Consider the following 20,683-nt stretch of genomic DNA (forward strand, 5'->3'; position numbering starts at 1 on the left):
GGCGGAAGAGAACGCGAGGATAGGGCAGGGGCAGCGAGCCAATGTGATGGCTATGTTGGTTGCGGGTGGTGGGCGATATCGCTTCAGCCGGTGACGGCGTGTGGGTCACGGACGGTGGCGCGTGCTGACAAGAGAGGTGGAGAGGTAAAAAGTGATTGGCCAAAAAAAAACCTAAATGAGGAAATTGTTGCCCAATTTTTTTGGATGCAACTACTTTTTTTCTATCTCCGGGAGTTCTTTTTTTACAGTACAGACGCGGACACATATACTCACTCATATGAACACACAACCCTACCTCTGTGACTAACCCGACACATCATCTTAAGATTGATGAAGTTACGATAGGCATCTCCGTAGTCGAGGCGATTGTCTCTTCCCACTGAACGAACATCGCAAAAAAGTATAAAATAAATTTACAAAAATGCGAGCACTAGTATCAAGTCTAGGACTTGAACCCTGTTGGACTAGTTCCACCACAAAAAGACTAATCATGTGAGTTGCGCTCAGTTCGCTCCAGCTCTGGGATTTGTATATGAGAACTATTATTTTTTTCCCGATTAAAACACTTGTATTACTCAAAACCCAGGAGGATTACAATCAGCATCGTTCGGCTCTATCACCTAGGAGGCCCAGACACCGACCAAGTCATGGTTCTACCTTCCACACGAGCAAAAATAGCTACCTTATTTTGAGAGCATCTAATATGTGTGATACTAGTTTTAGTCATAACAGGCGAGGCATAAATGAGTTTGGCCTATTGTTTATGATCCAACAATTTTCTATTTTGATTGTTTGTTTTGTTGCTTTGACATAGTTTTGGTCTTATATGACTTTGTTATTTATTAAAATATTTATTTGTGTGTATATTGGTGTTTGATATGTGTATCATAGTTATGCAGAGGTTGAATGCGTGCTCATTGTGTTGGAGTCCTCACGGATTTTTATTTTGAGTCAATAAAATTCAACCATTGTAATGTTTTTTACATTGAACTTAAATGATTAGCATACAAAATAAAAGAAAACTATAGCTATGATAAGAAGTTAGAGGTTATCCTGTTTTTGAAAAAAAAACTACTCTATGATAGAAAAATGAAAAAATGTCTAAAAAGGGAAAACAACAAAAACTCATTATAATGGATAAAATGTTGAGAAAAAAAGTGATTTTATCTAAAAAGTTATATTATCACGCCCCTATCTGTGAATCAAATTGATGCACACAACCATATTTATTACGAGTTGATGTACACGTCCCTGGCTATATGGACTTAATTCTTTCTTTCTCTAGCACATAGTGTTCACGTAATTATCTTTAGTGTGTCAATTCTAAAAGTTTTATACTGATACTATCGGCCAGAGTTAATTTCGCTATCGAAGACATCGAACTAGGTTCCTTGAAAAGATCAGTCAAGGCGTTTGAACGTTGAAACGTTGGCTTCTGGATGTGTGGTGTGTCCTATAAAGGTTAGATTAGCTAGCGACGCCCTCGATTTCAGCTTCAACACGTTCCACAAACCTCTCGTTTTCGCGGCGTCACTTCAGCCTATATCTCAGATTCGCGCCCTGTCCAATTTCTACTACAGCTCTCGGTTCCCCCGGCGACCAAAAGGTTGTGTGGTATTGCCATACTTAATTAAGGTGTGTCGTGGCATCTCGTTGGACGCGTAGGCGCGCACTGTTTTCCCTTGTTTTTTCGCGGTGTTCGTGCTATGCTTGCTACCCCGGCCCGCCTGGCTCGGTCGCTGCATCCAGTGTTGGCGCACTGTTGCGGGTGATGCGCACGGGACGTGGTCGGCGTTGAATCTTCTGGTGATGGATGGATCGGATCGGTCGACTGATTAATTGACATGATCCATCGTGTGCTCAGTTCACCGGGCCCCGGGTGATAGAGGAGCTAGCACGTCGACCTAGCGTAGCTTCCGCCTTTCGAGGTTTCAGATAGAGCTGACATCCTGCTGGAGAGTTGAAGCTTCCAAGCAGCGGAGCAGCCCCCAGAGCAAAGATTCCACACTTTTTCTGTGAGTAGCTTCTCTGTAACTCAATCTTAATTCCTGATCCAGTTATTTTTTCTTGTGAATTTTCTGTAAATCTAAGAGAGCTCAGCATATAGCATTTAGTTCGGTCTAGCCATCCAGGGGGGAATCACATGGTTAGAAATTCTAGCCACCAATGTCTACTCTGTAAATGATGGTGGTAAAACAACACACTCCCTCCGTCTAGGTGAGTAAGTCACCTTAGGTTGTGCACCGTGACCAAGGAGAAGGGGAAAACGAGATACCTTAATGTTTATTTGCTAAGTAATAGTGTTGCATGCAATGAACTAACCACTGCATGTCGTGTTTGGTAGTCTCAAGTCATTAAAAGCATGCACACCCCTCATCTCTTATTGGTTGATATGTCAAGAAACAAGAAACAAGGTAGAAGTTAATGCACCGCATCTAAGTGTTTTTGGATTATTTGGTTTTCGTAAAATGACTTACACACCTAGACGGAGGAAGTACGACATGGCAACAAAAAATTGTAACAACCAATTTGTCCTCGGATTCCTTGATGAAGTTTTGATGGAGCAGTAGTATCTTCTTGGCTTAATGCGTGCAAACGTGTGCCACACTTTTGCAGAAATTCAATGCACTTCAATTAAGAACTCCTGCAATCGTCGCCATAACTCCGAGGTCAACGTCCAGCGGAACACGATGCAAGTGTCCATCCGAGTTAGGCAGGGCATATGCGTGGCGGCGTTGGCTCGACGCACGCACCGGCCGGTTCGGTGTGACGGTCACGGATGGCATCACAGCCAAAACCCTAGCACAACCGAATGCGTCCGGTGCATTGCATGCCAGGCTTGAGGAATAAGTTGGTGGTAAAAGCCCCAATTCCCGGTCGTAATTCTCGTGCCGGACGGATGGGACGATGCCCCTGTACCGAACACACAGAGACGCATCCGCTTAACTTTGACGACGCCGATGATGATGATAGAATTGTTCCCTTGTCCTCTGTCTAACCTGTAGCTGTTCGGTTTGCTTCGAGCCAAATCGGAGCGGCTAAACAAATCAACAACTCGGACGCAGATTGTGCAATCATGGCTGGACAAGTTAACTGATCCTCTGGTCCAGCAGCCTACCGTTGGTTAACTCATCCCAACTGCATCACAGTCGTTACATTAGTATTTTTTAGTTTGAGAACGGGTCACTTGAAGCTGTACAGTAGCCTACTCAGGTACGTACGTGCCAGGCCGGGTGGTCGAAGGAAGCTTGGACATTCTTTGGTTGATGCCTTGGGCAGTGGCATCTCCGGCGCCGTCCACCCTTGAGATTCGCTCCCATGCACGCTGGCTGCATGGGAATCGATCTCACGCGAAGGCAGGCACAGCTCGATCGTTGTGTTGTTTTATTTTCCTCGCACAAAGATTCCAGCCACTCTCTTTCTTTTTTCTCTCCTGCGTCAGTGAAAGGAAATTCGAGCAAGTACAGCTTTAGGAACGGCCGCACATGCTGAGATTTCACGCAGAAAAGAAAACAAGGTTGAGACGCCCCGGCTTCGCTGCGTGCCCCGCGCGCCCCGGCCGTTTCAAACGTACAAAAATCGGCGGTCGCAACCTTTGCGGCTAACAAAGTTTGCTCTCTGGCTTTTGATTTTACTAGTTTTGTTAATGTTTGCATCTTGCTATGGAAGGGGCTACTGGCTAATCGATCGATCGATCTCTAGGCCGCATTATGCACCTCTTTCTTTCCGTAAAGATAATCAGAGGCAAATCAAGGCAAACTTGTTCAAAGGCAAGATTTGCAGGGATGCTGTGTCGCTGCTACACAACCATGCCAAGTCATTAGAAAAGACTGACAAATGGTGCCGTGACACTTGAGGTAGATCCAAGTCAGAGAGGTTCCGAACGCTCTGAGATGACCGGTAGTATAAGGTGCGTGGTCCCGAGCAGGCAGCAGTCAGATGACTGTGCTAGCAACACAGAACGCATATACATGGCGCAGGTTGCAAACCTGCAACCCACCAGATAATCTTTCACCGTCCAACTAGGAGCTACTAGCTTAATGCCCGTGCGTTGCCACGGAATAAAAAAAATCGATTTTACCCATCAAATCATAGTACTCAATGTTTGATTTGCTGACTTTGATCTAGAAAGAATGCACCGCTTATGTTTATTTAAGAAATAACATAGAAGAGTGTTCTCCACTACAAGTCTTACAAATATTTGGATGAGAGCTTTATGAAACTTTGAAAGGTTACCATGTGCACAACATTGATGAAGCAATATAATCCAAAAATTTGCATATCATTTCACTTGGTATAGTCCTTTGCTCCAACCAGAATAGAACAAAAATATCGTTGGAAGAAGGCAGAGAGAAATACAACCAATAGATTCGTTTTCCATATGTGCAATACAAACACAATCTCCATGATATTCATATCAATGTAGGAAGGTTCCATGGCAATGGAGACATCAGGTCACATATCAATCTCCATGATGGAGTTCCAACTGAGTGTGTTGTTGTCAACATCATCATCATTGTTATTACATTGCAAAACTATTGACTTTCCCCTCTTTCCTACCAAAGGAAGGATATAAATAGTTTTGCATAGGGAATACTTTGACAAGCACACTTACATTGCATAATTATATCCTTGTCAATGAAAATAACTACCGAGAACTTGTATAATCTAGAGAACTACCTTGTCCTACCAAAGAAAATACTTTTATTTTGTTTGGGATATCTAATTGTGATGCACCCAGGCATCCAACTATTCATCCGAAATGTGCTCAATACCTGTCCGTGTAGACAATTGAATAAAGCTCAAGCTTCCTTTCATTCTGAAGTAACACTGGGGTATTGTGCAGCATGAATGAATAACAAACAGGCAACTGTCAAATCCATATAAGCAAGAACATCATTGCAAATCATGTCGATGTTACTACACCAGAAGCTAGGTGAAACAATAAGAAAATGTATGTCTAGCATCAGCTCACATTGATTTGGACATGTACCTGTCTTCAAAGAACCTTCTTTCAAGATCTTGAATAGCATCAGAAGTCTGTCGCACCCTCAGCTTTGAGGCAAAGCCTGGCCTGAACAATAAACTCCTCGGTCACCATGGCTCCACACCCATGAGCAACGCAACGGAAGGAGCTCTCCACACGGAAACAAAATAAATCCACGAGCCCCGGCTCACCACCGGCTTCTTTATCGCACTGCGCATCGATAATGACGAGAACAATTCATAGACATAACCCAGAAAAGTCATCATACTGTTGGAAATATGCCCTAGAGGCAATAATAAATAGGTTATTATTATATTTCCTTGTTCATGATAATCGTTTATTATCCATGCTAGAATTGTATTGATAGGAAACTCAGATACATGTGTGGATACATAGACAACACCATGTCCCTAGTAAGCCTCTAGTTGACTAGCTCGTTGATCAATAGATGGTTACGGTTTCCTGACCATGGATATTGGATGTCGTTGATAACGGGATCACATCATTAGGAGAATGATGTGATGGACAAGACCCAATCCTAAGCCTAGCACAAGATCGTGTATTTCGTTTGCTCAGAGCTTTTCTAATGTCAAGTATCACTTCCTTAGACCATGAGATTGTGCAACTCCCGGATACCGTAGGAATGCTTTGGGTGCACCAAACGTCACAACGTAACTGGGTGGCTATAAAGGTGCACTACAGGTATCTCCGAAAGTGTCTGTTGGGTTGGCACGAATCGAGACTGGGATTTGTCACTCCGTGTAAACGGAGAGGTATCTCTGGGCCCACTCGGTAGGACATCATCATAATGTGCACAATGTGACCAAGGAGTTGATCACGGGATGATGTGAGTTACGGAACGAGTAAAGAGACTTGCCGGTAACGAGATTGAACAAGGTATCGGGATACCGACGATCGAATCTCGGGCAAGTAACATACCGATAGACAAAGGGAATTGTATACGGGATTGATTGAATCCCCGACATCGTGGTTCATCCGATGAGATCATCATGGAACATGTGGGAGCCAACATGGGTATCCAGATCCCGCTGTTGGTTATTGACCGGAGAACGTCTCGGTCATGTCTGCATGGTTCCCGAACCCGTAGGGTCTACACGCTTAAGGTTCGATGACGCTAGGGTTATAGGGAAAGCATGTACGTGGTTACCGAATGTTGTTCGGAGTCCCGGATGAGATCCCGGACGTCACGAGGAGTTCCGGAATGGTCCGGAGGTAAAGATTTATATATGGGAAGTCCTGTTTTGGTCACCGGAAAAGTTTCGGGTGATATCGGTAATGTACCGGGACGACCGGGATGGTCCCGGGGGTCCACCAAGTGGGGACACCAGCCCCCGAAGGCTGCGTGGGCCAAGTGTGGGAGGGGACCAGCCCCAGGTGGGCTGGTGCGCCCCCCACCAAGGCCCAAGGCGCATGGGAGAGTGGGAGGGGGCAAACCCTAGATCCAGATGGGCCTTAAGGCCCACCCTAGTGGCGCCCCCCTCTCCTCCCCTTGGCCGCCCCCTTAGATGGGATCTAGGGCTGGCCGCCAGCCCTTGGGGGTGGAAACCCTAGAGGGGGCGCAGCCCCTCCCCCCCTATATATAGTTGAGGTTTGGGGCTGCCCAAGACATGAGAACGTCTCTCTTTCGGTGCAGCCCTACCCCTCTCCCTCCTCCTCCTCTCCCGCGGTGCTTGGCGAAGCCCTGCGGGATTGCCACGCTCCTCCATCACCACCACGCCGTCGTGCTGCTGCTGGATGGAGTCTTCCCCAACCTCTCCCTCTCTCCTTGCTGGATCAAGGCGTGGGAGACGTCACCGGGCTGCACGTGTGTTGAACGCGGAGGCACCGTTCTTCGGTGCTTAGATCGGAATCAACCGCGATCTGAATCGCTACGAGTACGACTCCTTCATCCGCGTTCTTGCAACGCTTCTGCATCGCGATCTACAATGGTATGTAGATGCACTCCCCTTCCCCTCGTTGCTAGATTACTCCATAGATTGATCTTGGTGATGCGTAGAAAATTTTGAATTTCTGCTACGTTCCCCAACACATACAAGGTGTTAATTGAGATGGCTGAACAAAGCAAAAAAAGTCAATGATTATTATTTTTTGAATAATCAAGGCTGACCTTGTTTCTCATTAAAAAAATACGAAATGCTAAGTTGTTGTGCGCTTACTCATGAATATTTGAATGTAGTCAGGTATCTTAAAATTTCTATTTTTAAAATCCTAAGCATTAGATGGACATTTAAAACTTCTAAAGAAACATGACATACATGTGCAGGTGTCATCACCACTGAAATAAAATCATTAGCATTAAGTTTATTTTAGTTCCCAAGAGCACCGTGAATGGAGCTATTTCTTTTGATAATAGTGTGAGTGTACTCAGACCTTTTCCTTTTAGAGTTGCGGATCCTCCAATGGATGCTGCTCTCCTTCAATGGAAAAATATATGACAATGATCTTCTAAAGAAGTGTATTGCCTACATGGTAAGCAAGCTAGGTACTCATATTTGAATAAAAATTATAGAATCGAAAATCTCCTTCAACTCAATTCTAAATTGCATCATAATTTGAGTTACATCTATAATTATTACTAATATTACTACACACTATTTACCTTGTTCTCTTATTAGTTAAAAGGTTGCTGCAAATTCAGAGAAAACAATCGCATATTGTAACACGCAGAACTTACCTTGTTATTCTTTTCTCGGAAAAAACTTCCGGCGCTATGTATGTTGGAGTACCAACGGTTGATTTTTGTTTGGAATGCAGCAAATCAGTCTGAAACCTTGATGCGATAGCTTGATCAAGTAGTCAAAGTCAGGTCAATTCTAGCAATCCAGGAAACATAACTATTAGCACCTTTGAGTAAGCAAAGTCGCAAATTTTAACTCGAGGTGTTGTATTCCCATCCAGGAGGGTGCTTTCCAGTTAAACATCATAGTGACACATTTCCTTCATTTGCAGCATTAATTCATGTGCAATTAGGTTTTGCATTTGTTTCCTTTGACGGTTTTCAAAAAGCAAAGCATACCATGGAATGGCAGAAGCTGACTCCTAAAAGTAATTGCTGAAAGAAGTAACTTGCCTATTGAAAAGAATAGCAAATGAGTTACATGATTACGTCTATGGTTGGCAGACATGGTTCAAAATAAAGAGAAGTCAATACTACTTGTCAGGAACAGAGAAGACGACGAATAGTAAAGGCAGAGCCACAAAGGTTATGAGGGTATATGCGATGACAAGGTGCATGAGAGGAATACCATGATATTAACTATAACTTGCAGATCTCCCATCCACTTATGTGTATGACAGCCAAGGCACCAAGAACGAAAAACATGCACTTCCGACGTCTCCCATCTTGTCGCTGCCACCATTGTTCACCTTGCTCCAGTAAATCTCTCCTCCCATGGCTCACATTTTCTTCAGCTCGTCCTCAGTCTATGTAGTACCAGCTCAATGGCTTCCCAAAGAGTATACAATGAAACCATCAGTTAACTACTTTACATCGGTAAAGAAGTATAACCAGTGGAAACTCGATGTATTGGTGGCGTACCTGAAGGAAATATGCCCTAGAGGCAATAATAAAGTATTATTTATTTCCTTATATCATGATGGATGTTTATTATTCATGCTAGAATTGTATTAACCAGAAACATAATACATGTGTGAATACATAGACAAACAGAGTGTCACTAGTATGCCTCTACTTGACTAGCTCGTTAATCAAAGATGGTTATGTTTCCTAGCCATAGACATGAGTTGTCATTTGATTAACGGGATCACCTCATTAGGAGAATGACGTGATTGACTTGACCCATTCCGTTAGCTTAGCACCCGATCGTTTAGTATGTTGCTATTGCTTTCTTCATGACTTATACATGTTCCTATGACTATGAGATTATACAACTCTCGTTTACCGGAGGAACACTTTGTGTGCTACCAAACGTCACAACGTAAATGGGTGATTATAAAGGTGCTCTACAGGTGTCTCCAAAGGTACTTGTTGGGTTGGCGTATTTCGAGATTAGGATTTGTCACTCCGATTGTCGGAGAGGTATCTCTGGGCCCACTCGGTAATGCACATCACTATAAGCCTTGCAAGCATTGTGACTAATGAGTTAGTTGCGGGATGATGTATTACGGAACGAGTAAAGAGACTTGCCGGTAACGAGATTGAACTAGGTATCGAGATACCGACGATCGAATCTCGGGCAAGTAACATACCGATGACAAAGGGAACAACGTATGTTGTTATGCGGTCTGACCGATAAAGATCTTCGTAGAATATGTGGGAGCCAATATGGGCATCCAAGTCCCGCTATTGGTTATTGACTGGAGACGTGTCTCGGTCATGTCTACATAGTTCTCAAACCCGTAGGGTCCGCACGCTTAACGTTACGATGACAGTTTTATTGAGTTTTGATGTACCGAAGGAGTTCGGAGTCCCGGATGAGATCGGGGATATGACTAGGAGTCTCGAAATGGTCGAGACGTAAAAAATCGATATATTGGACGACTATATTCGGACTTCGGAAAGGTTCCGAGTGATTCGGGTATTTTCTGGAGTACCGGAGAGTTACGGGAATTCGTATTGGGCCTTAATGGGCCATACGGGAAAGGAGAGAAAGGCCTCAAAAGGTGGCCGCACCCCTCTGTTGGAAATATGCCCTAGAGGCAATAATAAATAGGTTATTATTATATTTCCTTGTTCATGATAATCGTTTATTATCCATGCTAGAATTGTATTGATAGAAAACTCAGATGCATGTGTGGATACATAGACAACACCATGTCCCTAGTAAGCCTGTAGGAGACTAGCTCGTTGATCAATAGATGGTTACGGTTTCCTGACCATGGACATTGGATGTCGTTGATAACGGGTTCACATCATTAGGAGAATGATGTGATGGACGAGACCCAATCCTAAGCCTAGCACAAGATCGTGTAGTTCGTTTGCTTAGAGCTTTTCTAATGTCAAGTATCAGTTCCTTAGACCATGAGATTGTGCAACTCCCGGATACCGTAGGAATGCTTTGGGTGTACCAAACGTCACAACGTAACTGGGTGGCTATAAAGGTGCACTACAGGTATCTCCGAAAGTGTCTGTTGGGTTGGCACGAATCGAGACTGGGATTTGTCACTCCGTGTAAACGGAGAGGTATCTCTGGGCCCACTCGGTAGGACATCATCATAATGTGCACAATGTGACCAAGGAGTTGATCACGGGATGATGTGAGTTACGGAACGAGTAAAGAGACTTGCCGGTAACGAGATTGAACAAGGTATAGGGATACCGACGATCGAATCTCGGGCAAGTAACATACCGATAGACAAAGGGAATTGTATACGGGATTGATTGAATCCTCGATATCGTGGTTCATCCGATGAGATCATCGAGGAGCATGTGGGAGCCAACATGGGTATCCAGATCCCGCTGTTGGTTATTGACCGGAGAGTCGTCTCGGTCATGTCTGCGTGTCTCCCGAACCCGTAGGGTCTACACACTTAAGGTTCGGTGACGCTAGGGTTGTAGAGATATTAGTATGCGGTAACCCGAAAGTTGTTCGGAGTCCCGGATGAGATCCCGGACGTCACGAGGAGTTCCGGAATGGTCCGGAGGTAAAGATTTATATATGGGAAGTCTTATTTTGGTCGCCGGAAAAGTTTCGCACTTTATCGGTATTGTACCGGGAGTGCCGAAAGGGGTCCGGGGGTCCACCAAGGGGTCCACCAGCCCGGGGGGGGGGGGCACATGGGCTGTGGGGGGTGCGCCTTGGCCTATATGGGCCAAGGGAACCAGCCGCAAGAGGCCCATGCGCCAACAGATAAGATAAACGGAGAGTCCTAAAGGGGGAAGGCACCTCCGAGGTGCCTTGGGGAGGAAGGACTCCTCCCTGGCCGCACCCTTCCTTGGAGGAAGGGCCAAGGCTGCGCCCCCCCTCTCCCTTGGCCCTATATATAGTGGGGGGGAGGGAGGGCAGCAGCAATCTAAGCCCTGGCGCCTCCCTCTCCCTCCCGTGACACCTCTTCCTCCCCGCTTGCGCTTGGTGAAGCCCTGCCGGGATCCCGCTACTTCCACCACCACGCCGTCGTGCTGTTGGATCTCCATCAACCTCTCCTCCCCCTTGCTGGATCAAGAAGGAGGAGACGTCGCTGCTCCGTACGTGTGTTGAACGCGGAGGTGCCGTCCGTTCGGCGCTAGGATCATCGGTGATTTGGATCACGAGGAGTACGACTCCATCAACCCCGTTCTCTTGAACGCTTCCGCTCGCGATCTACAAGGGTATGTAGATGCACTCCTCTCTCTCGTTGCTAGATGACTCCATAGATTGATCTTGGTGATGCGTAGAAAATTTTGAATTTCTGCTACGTTCCCCAACACCCTCCCCATGGTCTGGTCCGAATTGGACTAGGGAAGGGGGGCGCACCCTTCCTTCTTTCTCCTTCCCCCTTCCCTTCTCCTACTCCCACAAGGAAAGGAGAGTCCTACTCCCGGTGGGAGTAGGACTCCCCCCTATGGCGCGCCTCTCCCCTTGGCCGGCTGCCTCCCCCTTGCTCCTTAATATACGGGGGCAGGGGGGCACCCCAGAGACACAACAATTGATCCTTGAGATCTCTTAGCCGTGTGCGGTGCCCCCCTCCACCATATTACACCTCGATAATACCGTTGCGGAGCTTAGGCGAAGCCCTGCGTCGGTAGAACATCATCATCGTCACCACGCCGTCGTGCTGACGAAACTCTCCCTCAACACTCGGCTGGATCGGAGTTCGAGGGACGTCATCGAGCTGAACGTGTGTAGAACTCGGAGGTGCCGTGCGTTCGGTACTTGATCGGTCGGATCGTGAAGACGTACGACTACATCAACCGCGTTGTGATAACGCTTCCGCTGTCGGTCTACGAGGGTACGTGGACAACACTCTCCCCTCTCGTTGCTATGCATCACCATGATCTTTCGTGTGCGAAGAATTTTTTTGAAATTACTACGTTCCCCAACAGTACCTTCATGAGGTAGGCACAGGAGAGGCCTGACATGGCGAAGAACCTGTGCCATTGACACCTTTGATGCGACCATCTCTGTCCAAAAGGGGCAAACCTTTAAATTATGAACATTGACATGGCAACCCGTGAAGCAGCATTAAGAAGCTAGCATTCTTGGCTCCGGCCTTGTGTCAAACCTTTAAATTATGAACAATGATAATTTCATCTCACAGTCAATATCTGCAGTTTTCAGACGTGGAAAAGAAAGAAAAGGAGAGAGAGAATCACTTACATAACATAACGCAAACAGGGGTAAATAATCATTAGCTACAAAATTTTGAACATTGACATAACTATGAAGCTTTCTTGCCAGCTTCAGCAATTTCCTCCCGGTCCCCCACCTCCTCCTTACTATCCATCATATTTTCCCCTCAGTTGAACCTTAACAACATTGTGCATGCAAAAAGAAAGAGCAGAGGAAGGGAGTGTACAGGAACGGGAAGGAGAGTAAGGATGGAGAGCAGAACATACCTCGCTCGACCAGACAGGGTGGCCGGTGAAGCGCTGAAGCAGTGGAGTCATGATCCTATGTAGTGGGTGTGGGTGGCGCCGGTGTCTGAGATGATGCTCGAGACTGAGCTTCCGCCAGCAAGAAAAGTACATATAGAAGCAAGTCATATCTTGGGTTCAAGAACATATGGAAGCATTTATCACTGAACCCAAATATGCAATGACATCTTTTCTTCCTCTCATACTTCAACCTCAGTGACTCCATTGGAGTAAAGACCTGCAAAACAAATGCTGCATCCGATAATTTAACACCACCACAACTATCAAGTCAAATCGAACTGAACTAAATAAAAAAGTCCAAGTTCTTCCGAAGCCAAGAATGTGCATGATAGTGGATGACCTCCTCAACGAGCAGACTCTTCTCATCAGCCACCGCCGTCTTTGACCCGGAGCTCCTCGTCGGCTGAGTGTGTCACCTCCATAACATTTGGCGTCACCCTCCTTTGACAGATGACGGCCATCGACATCCATACAACAGTCAGTACACAAGGTCAATTCTATCTTTCTTCTGCCCATTCAAGAATCTGCAAACAAGTCAATTTTATTCAAAAATCAGCAGCTCACTTCATTCAGACAACAATAGCAACAGAGAGCAATACTGTGACAAGGGTGTAAAAATAAAATAAGAAAGTTAGAGAGAGAGGGGATGACAACCTTGCTGGCGCCGGTGTTCGTCCTTCCCTTTGTCGACGAAAATGCGGAGTGCGGCGCCCGCGCCGACACAGAGAGCGGCGGCAGGAGGGCGTTGACCAAAGATTCATATGAGCTCGCGCTGTTGTTGTCCGACGCGGCGTCCGCACCAATGACGTGATACTCGCCGGAGATGATTCGGATGACCGAGATCGAGTAACCGACCCCCTGGAGACGGGCAGGGCCGCTGAAGTCGGCGAGGGCGAGAAATGGCTCGAGGGACGCCTCGGCCTCGATGACGCGGCTTATGCCATTGCCTTCACGTGGGCGGCCTGGGCTGGGCTCCTGTACCGGTGCAACGGTTCGGGCTGGACGGCGGAGGGAAGAGGGGCGGGGCCGCCGGCGATGGCAAGAGGGCGAGGATGGGATCGAGGGACTCCTCGGCGTGGGTTCCTTCGCGGGCGTGGCAGTTTGGGCTGGACGGCCGAGGGATTTTTCTCGGTAGACAGATGGGATCGGGAGGAAGGAGGGCATTCTCCTCGTGAGAGATGGGGGCGTGCGGCGTGGGATGATTGTGCCTGATCGTGGCTGCTTTTTTTGTATGTGGTTTTTTTTTCTTTTTATCGTGTGGGGGAAGTGGGGATCGTAGGAGGAGTGTGGGAGGTCGAATCAGGAGGTCGAACCATCACGACGTTCGATCCTCCTTTAATAGTAAAGATATCATGATCCGGGATCTAGCTAGGCCACACTAACCACTGCATATGCAACAGCCACTTAATTGAACTATACTATGCACGCCTGATGCACTAGTGCCATAGTTTAGCATGATACGTACTCCCACTACATTGTTGATCGATCTCCGTATCCCTAATCCTGTATCTAATTCCGATCCCTTGAGTGAGTGCACAACTTTTTCCCCCGGGAAACCCAATGCATACATAATCGGTCTGGAGTCCCGATCGAGCTACAAGGCTACAAGCTAGCTACCGGATACCAGTGCATCAACAGCTACGTAAGTAGATGCTGCCTGGAGCCAGCCAGTTGCCGCCGGCCGGCCGTCCTCTGCCAATTGTAACATGGACTTCGAGGATCGACGTATATACAAGTTTTCCCCGTACCGCGATCACGTGCATCGAAGCGCTCTGCGTGTGCGTCGTGGTACCGGTAAAACCGAACCCGGGATAACAATTGGTGAAGGTGACGAGGATAACACATGGCCGATGCCAGAGGCGACTGCTCGCTCATGTTACGGTCAGTTTAATACTGCTGCGCACTGACTGTTCGGAGTAGCTGGTTTTGGCTACCGATGTCGAGGAGGCGGGCGGTTACTTGGAGCGGAGGACGAGGGCACGCACGCACGCACGGACGACTTTGCTTGCTTGTGTCGATGGACGCGCCCGCGTCCGCGTCCGCGCGTGCAGGCATGTTGGGGCGGCCGAACCCGTGTTGGACATCGCAGATCCCTGCGCAGAACCACCGCGCTCTGCATTGATCTCCGCGCACACGTCGATCAGCACGAGTAAGCAACCTCGCTAGCTTTGCGGTGCACATCGTGATAGATGATCATCGATGCTTTGCATTTTTCTTCCTCCGTAGATTTATGGTCATGAGCAACTAGTAATGAGGTAATAGACCAACCCATTTCGTTCCCAAATTGGAACAAACGAGCTACGATACGTTTGGTCAGTTTACCATCTCTTTCGTCCGGTCAAACAATAGCACAAACAGACCCGTCATGAATCCATTGCATCCGCTCAAATGATGCTTGGCTCCGTCGGGGCTGGTGGCTTGAGAAGGGTGACTGCCTCGCCGGATGCAGTGACCACCGCGTGGCGCCGAGCCCCCACGGTGTCAGGCTCTAAGTCGGAGGCTATTGAGTATTTAAGTTGTCCTTGCATTCCAACGGAGTAGGGGGTCACTTTGGATTTCAAGCTACTTACCAAAGAGTTAAAGCCTTGTTCTCCTGGCCTGCTATGAAACAAACAATACAAGATTATGTGAAGGATTGTTCTGTCTGTCAACAAGCAAAAGCAGAGCACATTAAGAAACCAGGGTTACTGAGCCCTTTTCCAGTTCCTAAGGAAGCCTGGAACATGGTTTGCATGGATTTCATCGGTGGTCTACCCAAGAGGAGGAACTATGACGCCATCCCAAGAGGAGGAACTATGACGCCATACTAGTGGCAATTCACAAATTTAGCAAATATGGCCATTTTCTTCCTTTGTCTCACCCTTTTATTGCATTGACTTTGGTCCAACTCTATCTGAAAAATGTGTGTAAGTTATCTGGATTACCAGAGGTGTTAGTAAGTGAAAGAGATACTTTATTCAACATCACACTTTGGCAAGAATTGTGTCGGATGTGAGATACAAAGATGAACATGAGCACATCAAATCATCCAGAAATAGATGGGCAGACAGAACAATTAAATCAATGCTTGGAAACCTTTCTTAGGTGCATGGTTCATTCAGTTCACAAGAAATGGGCATAGTAGTTGTCTCAGGCAGAATACTAGTACAACACTAGTTATCACTCCATTCTTGGCAGAACTCCTTTTCATGTCTTATATGGGTACCAACCACAACACTTAGGGGTGTCCAATCTATGGAATTCCACTTCTAATGATTTGACTACTTGGCTGGCTAAAAGGAATGTAATGACGACTCCTTTTAGAGAACATCTGTTGCGAGCTCAACGTCGGATGAAATCACACAAAGACAAAAACAAATTTGAGTGTCAGTTTGCAGTTGGGGATTGGGTTTATCTGAAACTCCAACAGTATATGCAACATATGTGAATAAGTGTTTCAAAGTTGGGTTTCAAATATTTTGGGCCTCATCAGGTTCTGGTCAAAGCACGGGACGTGTCCTATCATATGGACATGACTGCTTCCAGTAAGATTCACCTAGTCATCCATGTCTCGCTCCTTAAACCTGCCAAAGCAGAGGAGTCTGAAAGTACCGATGGTATATCTCTTCAGTGCATTGCATCTGGGATCAAAAGGCCTCGCCGAGCTCAATTCTTGCAGGCAAGATTGGTGCAATTCAGTGATGGCATGAGGAAGCAATACATGATTGCGTGGAGCGGCTTGCTGTTGTCAATGGCTAACTTTTTTTAGGGCTAACTTTTTTATGAGCTCCAACGTCCTTCGGGAGATTTTTTTTGAGAAATCTCGCAAGCTTTATTGATTCAGAGTAATGTTTATAGGTACAATAGTTGTGTCATGAGGATTGCCCAACCACACATGTCTTCCTATGCCTAGATTACATGCATACTTTGCGAGATTGTGAGCCTCAAAATTGAAGTTTCTACGTTCAAAAATAAACTTGCAAGAAGAAAAACTAGAGCTGCGAGCTGTTATTTCATGTGTGATAGCTAAATTCGGACCACTTGTTCCCCTGTTGATGTCGTTGACTACTCCCTCACAATCAGAAGCCATCACCACGTCATGAGCATCAAGATCATCTGCCAAAGCTAGTCCCTCTCTGCAAGCAAAATTTTCTAAGATCATGGGGTTAATGAGGCCCCCGTAGACCACCGCCGAGGAACCCAGGTAGATGCCATTCTCGTCTCGACAGAGTGCTGCCACAGCTCCACCACGCATATTCCATGCTACTGCTCCATCAACATTCACTTTGACAGTGCCGGACCCCTGAGCGAGCCAGCGTTGAGGTCGGATCAAAGCTGCTGCAGGGCTCACCACCATGGGTTCCCTAGGGAGTTGTTGCAAGTCCGCTAGGAAGTTGTTCACAAAAGATATGGTTTGATGCGGCACTTGAAAGATTGCTTCGTACACCGCTTTCCTACATGCATACCAAACAGCCCATAACGTGACAACCATTTTTGTAAACTTGGAGTGATCCAACATGCTGTATAGTTCAAACAACCATCTCTTTGCACTTGGTTCTTCCAGTTCAGACATCGCAATCACCACGTCTGCGTCTGATAGTGCCCACATGCACCTCGACATGGTATAGGAGATCAAAGCATGACGCCATGAGTCTTGGCACCCACACAGAGGGCATGTGTTCTGGGTTGACATATTTCTGTGGTGCAACACATCCGTGGTAGGCAGCGAATGACGTGCCAATCTCCACATAAATACTTTGATCTTCGAAGGTATTGGCATTTTCCATAGAGCCGACCAGGCCCTTTCTTCCTCCTGTCCGGAAGATGATCCCGTTCTGCCCTCTAACCACTCTTCTCGCTGCAGCTTTGTGCTAACCAAAAATCCGTATGCCGAGCTGACAGTGAACCTCCCATTTTTATCCGGATACCACGCCTAGAAGTCCTCTATGTTGCACGTACAAACTGGGTTTCTCAAGATCGCATCCGCATCAAACCGTATGAACACAGACCGGACCAAGTCCGCGTTCCATGCTCCGGTGGTTGGCTGTAGTAGCTCCGCCACCTTCCTCGGTGGGTTTTGCACTAGGGAAGTGATGGGCCTTGGTGTGTGTTCCTTTGGTATCCGATTGTTCATCCAGATATCTGTGGTCTGACCGTTCCCAATCCTCCTAATAATACCTTGCTTCATTACATCTCTCCCCTCGAGTGTTGCTCGCCAAATCTGAGAGGGACGAGCTCCAAGTTGAGCCTCTAGTAATGTCGACTCGGGGAAGTAGCTTGCTTTGAGTATTCCGGCACTCAAGGTAGAAGGTTCATTAAAAAGTCTCCAAGCTTGTCGGGCCAACAAAGCTAGGTTGAATAGCTCTAAGTCTTTGAACCCCAGACCTCCCAAGTGTTTTGGTCTCATCATCACATCCCAAGAGACCCAAGCCGGCTTCCGTTGACCATGTTTGCAACCCCACCAAAACTTCCGGATAATAGACTTTATATGATCACATAAGTCTCTTGGGAGTTTAAAACACACTAGTGCAAAACCGGGCTTTAGCACCGGTTCATTAGGCCCTTTAGTGCCGGTTCTGTAACCGGCACTAAAGGGTGGGGACTAAAGGCCCCCCACTTTAGTACCGGTTCAACACGAACCGCCACTAAAGGGCCACCACGTGGCACGAGCCAGCGCCGGGGGCTGGGAGACCTTTAGTACCGGTTGGTAACTTTGGTTTTATGATTTATTTTTCCTTTAATTTTATGTTTTCCATTTAATTTTTTTTATTTGCTGGTATTTTACGATACTACATATTGTACACGTTATGTATATATATAAATAGAATTTCTCGTAAAACCGATCATACATATATATATATATAGGGAAAATCCATCCTACTATCCGGTGATAGTTACCCCACATATCTCATATACTACCATGTGGTACTATATATACTATTTTATTATTTTAAATATGTTCATATACTATATCTAAGATATTTCAAAGCAAGTTACATGAAAAAATTACATATGAGCCCATAGTTTTTGTTATATTTGTGAAATACGTACATATTTGTACATAAAAAAGAGTATACTCAAAACATGATACATACTACCTAAAAATTAGTATATATACTACCTAATCATTGTTATATACTACATACTACACGTACATACTCTCGGTTTCGATAGATACAACATACAACATAGAAAACGCAAATGGTGGTAACTACCACTGCTTGTAGCAAACATTTGTCCTATATATATATATATATATATATATATATACACACACACACACACACACACACACACACACACACACACACACACACACATACACATGTATATATACAATTTGGTTATACAATTTTGAGGAAATATGCCCTAGAGACAATAATAAAGTTGTTATTTATATTTCCTTATATCATGATAAATGTTTATTATTCATGCTAGAATTGTATTAACCAGAAACTTAGTACATGTGCGAATACAGAGACAAACAGAGTGTCACTAGTATGCCTCTACTTGACTAGCTCGTTGAATCAAAGATGGTTAAGTTTCCTAGCCATAGACATGAGTTGTCATTTGATTAACGGGATCACATCATTAGAGAATGATGTGATTGACTTGACCCATTCCGTTAGCCTAGCACTTGATCGTTTAGTTTATTTGCTATTGCTTTCTTCATGACTTATACATGTTCCTATGACTATGAGATTATGCAACTCCCGAATACCGGAGGAACACTTAGTGTGCTACCAAACGTCACAACGTAACTGGGTGATTATAAAGGTGCTCTACAGGTGTCTCCGATGGTGTTTGTTGAGTTGGCATAGATCGAGATTAGGATTTATCACTCCGATTGTGGGAGAGGTATCTCTGGGCCCTCTCGATAATGCACATCACTATAAGTCTTGCAAGCAATGTGACTAATGAGTTAGTTGCGGGATGATGTATTACGGAACGAGTAAAGAGACTTGCCGGTAACGAGATTGAACTAGGTATTGAGATACCGACGATCGAATCTCGGGCAAGTAACATACCGATGACAAAGGGAACAACGTATGTTGTTATGCGGTTTGACCGATAAAAATCTTCGTAGAAAATGTGGGAGCCAATATGAACATCCAGGTTCCGCTATTGGTTATTGACCGGAGACGTGTCTCGGTCATGTCTACATAGTTCTCGAACCCGTAGGGTCGGCACGCTTAACGTTCGGTGACGATCGGTATTATGAGTTTATGTGTTTTGATGTACCGAAGGTAGTTCAGAGTCCCGGATATGATCACGGACATGACGAGGAGTCTCGAAATGGTCGAGACATAAAGATTGATATATTGGACGGCTATATTCGGACACCGGAAGTGTTCCGGGTGATTTCGGAGAAAACCGGAGTGCCGGAGGGTTACCGGACCCCCCCGGGGAACTAGTGGGCCTAGATGGGCCTTAGCGGAGAGAGAGGGGCTGCCAGGGCAGGTGCGCGCCCCTCCCCCTTGAGTCCAAATTGGACCAGGAAAGGGGGTGCCCCCCCTTTCCTTCCCTTCTCCCACTCCTTCCTTCCCCCTCCTAGTAGGACTAGGAAAGGAGGAATCATACTCCTACTAGGAGGGGGATTCCTCCCCTCCTTGGCGCGCCCTAGGGCTGGCCGGCCTCCCCCTTGGTCCTTTATATACGGGGGCAGGGGGGCACCCTAGAACACACAACAGACAATTGTCTTAGCCGTGTGCGGTGCCCCCCTCCACCATAATCCACCTCAGTCATATCGTCGTAGTGCTTAGGCGAAGCCCTGCGCCGGTAACTTCATCATCACCATCATCACGCCGTCGTGCTGACGAAGCTCTCCCTCGACACTCAGCTGGATCGAGAGTTCATGGGACGTCACCGAGCTGAACGTGTGCAAATCGCGGAGGTGCCGTACTTTCGGTACTAGGATCGGTCGGATCGTGAAGACGTACGACTACATCAACCGCGTTGTCATAACGCTTCCGCTTTCGGTCTATGAGGGTACGTGGACTACACTCTCCTCTCTTCTTTCTATGCATCACCTAGATGGATCTTGCGTGTGCGTAGGAATTTTTTTGAAATTACTGCGTTCCCCAATAGTGGCATCCGAGCCAGGTCTATGCGTAGATGTTATATGCACGAGTAGAACACAAATGAGTTGTGGGCGATAATAG

Source organism: Triticum aestivum, chromosome 4D (assembly GCF_018294505.1).
Source record: "Triticum aestivum cultivar Chinese Spring chromosome 4D, IWGSC CS RefSeq v2.1, whole genome shotgun sequence".
Classification (NCBI taxonomy): domain Eukaryota; kingdom Viridiplantae; phylum Streptophyta; class Magnoliopsida; order Poales; family Poaceae; genus Triticum; species Triticum aestivum.